Source organism: Etheostoma cragini, chromosome 4 (genome assembly GCF_013103735.1).
Source record: "Etheostoma cragini isolate CJK2018 chromosome 4, CSU_Ecrag_1.0, whole genome shotgun sequence".
Lineage (NCBI taxonomy): Eukaryota > Metazoa > Chordata > Actinopteri > Perciformes > Percidae > Etheostoma > Etheostoma cragini.
In genome coordinates, this window is record NC_048410.1 from 29,591,620 (window position 1) to 29,599,119 (window position 7,500).

Below are 7,500 nucleotides of genomic sequence, written 5' to 3' on the forward strand. Positions count from 1 at the left end.
CAGTAGTGTATGTAAGAGCATTTCACATGTGTTTGTGAGAGGTAATTCTGAGTAAAGTCCCTAACGGCCCCTCATACATGTCAGCACTTTTCATCTATTTTCAAAGGAGCCCTTCACACACACACACACACACACACACATCCAGATCCAGGCAGGTATCCGGCTGGTCCCTGATCTCTCTTCCTTGGTCTTTTAATATTCTTTCAGCAGCAGTTTTTCAAAGGAAAGTCCATCACATCGACGACTGTTTGATCTGCCTGCTGTCATCGGCAGACGGTGGACAGAGAGGGAGACAGAGAGAGAGAGAGATTTCGGGCCATTCTGCAGGTTTCAAAATGCCAAAAATAAAAAAGCAAATTAGATTTGTAAGCCCTTTCTTTTCTGTGCTACTTGTGATTAATGTTAAAAGTGAGCATGTGGAAGCTAAGCAACGGACTGCTGTGGACGGAGGGAGAAAAACCTGTTTACTGTGTGCAACCTAAAACAATCTATATCATTTTACAGTTTTTAAAAACGTCTTTTTACATATAAACCAGACATAGCACACCATTATCAAAACCTTACACTCAAACAGCAAAACCTTGAACCAATGTAAGCAAAATGGCAGCCTCACACTTTTTGCAAACTACTACACACAGTGATCTGCACAACACTAAACACACTTGTTTACGTTGTCACTATAAAGTAGCCAATAGGAATAAAGGTCTTGAATTGAATATATATAGACATGTGATTTGACATATGATAAAGGCACATAATACATAGTTTTTTTTAAATAAACATCTGTTCTTTTGCTTTCATGTCACACCCGAAGTGAGTCGAGTGCATGCTCAGATTTAAACAGTTCACTGCCAACCCGATGTGAGTCCAGTTTACGGCATATTGTCGCCAAGGAATCCGGATCTGGCTGCAAGCAAGGGGGTCTCGTCTGTGTCATACTGAAATTTGTGAAATCCATAAATTAATAAACTTTTCTCTTCCCTCTTTAATTTTGCAGAGGCGTCCTCAATGACCCTCAGTTCCTCACAGCTCTATTGAAAACTCTATTGACGTACAAATCAATAAATCAATTAATTCTTCTTGTACATGTTGTCTTTGGGTGGAGAATGAAAGATTTCAGACAAATTAAGGGGTGACCGATTATGGACTCCAATCCCATGACCCATGCTCACTCCACAAAAACTGCATGAAACGTACCGAACCTCACATAAAGTTTGAAGTTTAAAGCGTGTAGACGTCTCTTGCGTCATTGTCGCGCAAAGTCTCGCATGGGCAACTAATGCACTGGACTCACATCGGGTAGTGACAACATTAGACACAAAAGCATGTCATGATGTCACTTCCTTGCAATTCTAAAGTGCTGAGTGTCAAATTACCACACCTGTGAGCCAATCTGTGGAACACAGCCATCAGGTGCGTAAACACATGATTGCTTAATTGTAGACGCACCAATCAGGTGGAAGCACCACAAAAGGCAGCAGGGATCATGGTGCAATGGCGGACTCAAAGGCACGACTCAGACAGGGAATCACAGGTAAGTAGATTGGTTTTTACCAACAACAATGCAGGCATAGGAACAAACGGAGCAGGCGATAATCGTCGTCAGGAATCAAGCAAAAGTCAAAGAAGACTAGGGAAGCCGCTGAAGAGAGTGACATAAGGTACAACTACAATCCGGTAACTGGGACTGGGACTGGGATTGAAGCGCCGGGCACCGGTGACTCAAATCGGGCTTTAGACAAATTAGCAACGAATGACCTCTGATTCGTAAACCAGCGCCAAAGACAGCCTGTCTCACAATGGGCTGGACAGTCGGTGGACTTCATTATTTGAATCTTACAAAAGCGTGAAACAAGCATACGTTTAATAAATACAGATTTCACAGTAAAGTAGGTGAAAATGCAGTGTCATTGCATGGTGAAGTAGATATAAGATTTGTCAAGCTGAATTTGAGTTAATTGCTTTTTCATTCGGGTAGCTTTGGTCTTGTGTTTCTAATTTGTAATAATGGCATTAAGATGAGAGTTCAGGAGACAGGATTAGAACAGAGACAGATATAATGATGAGCAAGGAGGAAATGCATCGTCCAACTTCTATACAGTTTTCTGCAATGCATTCTTTCATTCCATTTTCCCTTTTCTCCCTTCTCACCTACTCTTTTTTCTTTTACCTCAGTGGCGATCTAAAAGGCCACTGACCCTCATCACCACATGCAGTACAAGCACCGGAGCGCGTGTGTGTGTGTGTGTGTGTGTCTGTGTGTGTGTGTGTGTGTGTGTATGTGTGTGTGTGTGTGTGTGTGTGACAATGACAAATTTCCCCCAGCAACTTGTCTCCATAGAATGAGTTCTCTCTTCATACAGATTAAAAAAAGTGTTGCCCTTCCACCTTTTAAAGGTTTGTTTTATGTCATAATCTATTCATGCAGCTGTAGTTCCAATGCGATAACTTGTCAGGGCCCCGAAGATAGAAAAGTTACATAGTTTCAATAGAAAAACAACCTGTAATATACTATTTCTACGTAAAAAGTCAGCAATCAAATGTAGTATTTGTGCCGCTGAGACGGCAGCACAGAGTCAATAATCAACTTAGACAAGGTTCTTTAGAGACAACACTCATGAACGGGTTAAGTGTTTGGGAAAACAAGTTTAATTATTAGCTGTATAGTAGTCAGACGGATTTTTATAGTTGAGAGGCTTAAATTCCATATCCAAGTAGTTAAAGCCAATTATTCCACTGACAGGTTCATGGATGAGCAGTCTGTGGTCTTTGGCTGACAGAGTGACAGCGTTTTTAAAGTCTATATTTTGTCTTGCGTGACAGTTTGGAAGCAACAAGCTTTAACAACTGCCAGCTTATACCAAGGAAACATAATCACGAGTCGTTAGAAGAAGCCGGCAAAACAAATGGAAATATAATCGCTGCTGTGCGAATTCAAACAATCAACATCTCCCACTCTTAAACAACTTCACAGGACAATTGTGTTTGATTTTACGACTGCCTGTTATGAAAAAATGACACACAAGTGCTTGGCATTGGACCAGCCAGCGTTAGTGGTAATCACGTCGTGATGTAAGGAACATGCGGTACAGTGGGTGGGCGTTTCGAGCAGGAAACACTCTGGTGCTGACTCGTTCTGGTTATTCTCCATGTCTTTGACTGGCATATTCCTTCCTAACAGCCTCATATATGGAAGTCAGGTTGTGCAAAATTAGTGTTGTTGTGTCTATGCATTTAATAGCATTGTTAATTGCATAAAGTAGCCAATATGAATAAAATAACAAAAAAATACAAATAAAGGTCTTGAATTGAATATATATAGACATATGATTTGACATATGATAAAGGCACATATTACATGTTTTTTTTAAATAAACATCTGTTCTTTTGCTTTCATCAAACCTATTATTCTTTTTACAAAATAAACCAAAATACTGACAACGAGAAAGATCTCAGGCAGATAATGAGCGTAAAAATGGAGAAAAAAAATGGAATTGAGTTCATACCTAGATTTGTTTTTGGCATTTCTTCTGAAAAATTGAATGTGAATCAAAACGGTGACTATGAGATTTCTAACTGTGTTGTTGGGTGTGTTTACAACCACATCACATCAACCACTTCTTTGGGGATTCTAGCAAGAGGCACCAGTTCTAGAAGATAGAGGAAAGAAGTCTGGATCAAGGGAAGTACATTTCCAGGATAGAGACAGACATCTGGGCTCATGCAAGGTATCTAACTGGGACGTTTTGGGACCGATTGGTGGGATTGCTCTGGGAACATGTGCACATGCATGTCTTTTTGTGGGGTGTTGTTTCAGATAAAATGTGTGCCTTTTTGTTTGCATTTGTGTTAGGTGTGTGTGTGTGTGTGTGTGTGTGTGTGTGTGTGTTGCCTGAGCAACTGTTGATTGCAGTCGGATGGAAAAACAATTGGAAACGCCTCTTTAGCTGATAGATCCGTGTAATCAGCGTTAACAACGTGGGTAGTGTTCAGAATAACAATGTTGTTGCGACACAGCTAGTTACCATATAGATAAGACAGATGCAGCTCCTCCTTCCTGGTATGTTTTTCCAACTAGAACGCAATCAGGACCTCGCATCTGCTTGCCAACAGCCTCTTCAGTTGAGCAGTTCCAGGTTGTCGACTGACAATCGTATTAAGGAGGCTAGAAGTGTGATCCAAAGGTGAACAAACCTGAAAGTAGAATATATTTACTGTAAGAAGAATGCTCTACTATGCTCATCTTCTGGTTCATAATTGCAGTTAGAGGTTATATCAGAAAAGTTTTTCATGTTTTATTTTTACAAAAACACCATATTTGTGTTTACTGCACATTGCTGCCAGCTCCTTTTTTTTTACCCTTTGTGTTGAACAAAAGTGATATATAACACAATAAAGGAAAGGAAAAAAGCCAAAAAGCATAATAGGAGCACTTTAATTGTCTTCCAACTTTGAAAAACCTATACTGTGCAACTCGACTCCGGTCTAAGACTTGGTTTCTGTCCTGGCTCCAGGCCGCCATTGTGAATTATGGAAAGGGGGACAGCATTTGCCAAAATGGGCCCTGCATACACAGCCACTCCAGCACCATAGACCGTGCCTTATGCCACAGTCCTTTGTGCCCTGTGAACCCCCCCCCCCCCCCCCCCCCCCCCCCCGTTATGGCCGGCCTCCCTAGCTCTGTCTTAGGCTTGTAGGTTTTTCACCCAGTCTGACCCCTTACAGTCTAATGTGAAAGTCCAGTTCTTCTTCTTCTTCTTCTTCTTCTTCTTCTTTTTTGATTTAGGAAGTAAACAAACCAGTACTCAGGAATCTAAGTGACCCTCAAGGACGAAACATTTCAAACATATCAGATATCTGTGGAAATCTGTACACAATTCTATGTCTCTGCTTTCATTGCAGCCTCACTATGTCCAATGAGACACTAGGAGGACAAGAGAGGTGTAAGACGCTGCTGCTGCATCACAATCGATACATGGGTGGGCATTTTACCCAGTGCTCCCCCTTAGAAATGCTAATATCTGTGGTTTGGAGACCAAATATGGCTACTTTAATGTTTTGATCACTTCTAGACCAATCACTTTATCCTCTCAAATTTACTAGGCATACAAACCATGATTACTATGTGGTTCATTGCATACACTGTCAAATTAAAGATGATCACCAGAACCTCAACCACATTCTTTTATTTCTTTTTATCATCTAAACTCGTGAAATACAGACATTTGGACAGTGGCTGTCACCATCCAAAGGGACAACAATGGTGTCCTTCAACGTATTAGTGCAACTTACGGTGAAGAACAGCGGCTCCTTAGGGTTTAGTGAGTAGTATCTAAGGCAGAAATCCACACAGGGAGGGGGTGGATGGGTCATACACTTTCACCCAGGAGACCGGGGTTTGTCTTCCTCGTACCATGTTTCCTAAAGTCGTTTTTTACTTTCGTTCTTCTCGCATGTCACTGAAGCATAAGCCCACCCACAACCTTTTCCTTAACATAACAGCATCAACAGGGACAGCAATAGTCCCATTCAAGCGCGTTTAGGTTAGGACGCTAAAGGAGACTTTGAACGTCAATAGCAACGATGAAGGCACCTGACCGAGCGTCCGTATTTTATGAGCTGGGAGTGAGAATGTGTTGTAAATACGAATACTAACCTAACAATCCGTGAAGGAATCCCAAATGGGACTAGACTATCCGATGAACAGCATGATGCTTTAGGAATACCTGTCAGGGACACAGCCTGCTGGTCCAACACTGAGCCTCGGTGGTCTGGGCTCCTTCTGTCTTATTTTTCCATTACGAGGAGCTACAGGGATCCAGAGCAGCTGGAGCAAAGGGTCACCATGGTGTCACTCGCTGGGGGGGTGTGTGTGTGTGTGTGTGAGACCTACCACCATGTGACAAGCCAATGGAAGCAACACCAGGAGATTGCTGCCTTGAACCAAAGTGTGTGTGTGTGTGTGTGTGTGTGTGTGTGTGTGTGTGTGTGTGTGTGTGTGTGTGTACGTGTGTGTTTGTGTGTACGTGTGTTTACCTTTGTAGGATTGAGTGTGTGTAGTAAAATGAACACATTTGAAGGATTACGCATATCTTAGCATATTATTTACCATGTACGTGTTGTTTGACTCCCCCAGCAGGAGAAGGGGGCATGTTTCGTCCCAGGATGATTATTCTGTGTGTGTGTGTGTGTGTGTGTGTGTGTGTGTGTTAGTATGGGGCACAGAGCGCACGCCAGGGGACCAGGAGGTGATAAGTCAGCCTTCCAGCTGGAATTACAATGATGTCCCTCCTCTACTCTAGTTCCCTGCTGGAAACGCAGCTGCACCTTTACTGTAACACACCATCTGAATACACACACCTGTAGTACCAGCCCGCTACTTTACTACGTTCTTGTGTGGTTTTGCCGCACTGCCGCTCCATCCTCCACAGGGGAAAGGGCCAGGGCTGATAATCGGTCTTTCCCTAGAGTGGGAAATGGAGATTCCATTAGGACCGGAGTGAAATCTATTTGCTGCTCTTCTTCTGCTCACAAAACTAGAGGCGTTCATGCCCTTCAGCGTATGTTTCCTCCTCTTACTGTTCCTCGTATACTCTTTCCACCCGCTTCGTCTCCTTGTCTCCTCTCATTCCTCTTATCTCTAGTGCTTGGTTCTTCTGATCTTTACATTTCTTCTTTAATCTTTCTCCCACTTGTGCCCCGTGGTGTCATATCTCATGTGCTCCCTGTCTTCACACCTTCTCTCTACTCACTCTTATCTTTAAAAAAAAAAAATTCAATTGAATGTTTTAGCTGCCTTTGTCTCCTTCTAACCTCTTCAGCAGTTGTGTCATTTGTTCCCCCTCTCATCCCCTCCCTGCTCCTCTCCTCCTTTCCTGTCGTTTCTGTCGTCTCTTTTCAATTCCTTCTCCATTGCGGCGCCTTTCCTTTTCCACCTCTCCTGGCCGGCTTTTTAACAGCCCGAAACACGGACTAATCTCCTTGGCATTTTTAGTGAACCGATGCTTTCTGATGACCTAGCTATGGCACCGTGTTCCTCCCCAGGCGGGCGGCTAAATTACAGCAACCTTCACATCGAGAGCATTGGAGAGAAAATTGTCTCTCTTTTGAAGGAAAAAATTGCATCTCCTGCAATAACACTGTGAAGAAGCCGGAGGGAAGATTCAACCCCTCTATTCCACCTAAACAGTTTCGTGAAAAGGGGCCTTTTCTGATATCCTATTGTACATCTCTGCTACTGCGCTCGCCCGGATCTCCAACCTCTCTCACCATTTTCTCCCTCTCTTCCAGTCCTGATTCTGTATAAATCTCTCTAAATGCCTCTCTTTACATGGGGCTCCGTCGTGTCATCTTGTCTGTCTCTGTTTTTCATACGTAAAACACATCCTATGGCAAAGTCGTTGCTCCTTTGAAGCAACTCCTCCTGTTCACTGAAGACGGCCGACAGAGGCCGATGTATCACGTTGTCCATAATTTAACTTTTAATAAGATAAGCATGTG

General features: G+C 42.8%; 3 long non-coding RNA genes across 3 annotated transcripts in view; 1 reads left to right on the forward strand and 2 right to left on the reverse strand.

The window, feature by feature from the left end:
* LOC117944000 overlaps positions 1-7,500 on the reverse strand; it is a 19,228-nt gene that overhangs the window by 10,197 nt on the left and 1,531 nt on the right. The gene's annotated exons all lie outside the window — the stretch shown is intronic.
* LOC117943998 overlaps positions 1-7,500 on the reverse strand; it is a 10,517-nt gene that overhangs the window by 1,720 nt on the left and 1,297 nt on the right. Inside the window, exon 2 of the long non-coding RNA XR_004656472.1 lies at positions 5,647-5,651. This is a non-coding gene — a long non-coding RNA (uncharacterized LOC117943998). The remainder of the gene's footprint in view (positions 1-5,646; positions 5,652-7,500) is intronic.
* Positions 1,485-7,500, forward strand: part of LOC117943997 — a 20,109-nt gene continuing 14,093 nt past the window's right edge. Inside the window, exons 1-2 of the long non-coding RNA XR_004656471.1 lie at positions 1,485-1,538; positions 3,093-3,095. This is a non-coding gene — a long non-coding RNA (uncharacterized LOC117943997). The remainder of the gene's footprint in view (positions 1,539-3,092; positions 3,096-7,500) is intronic.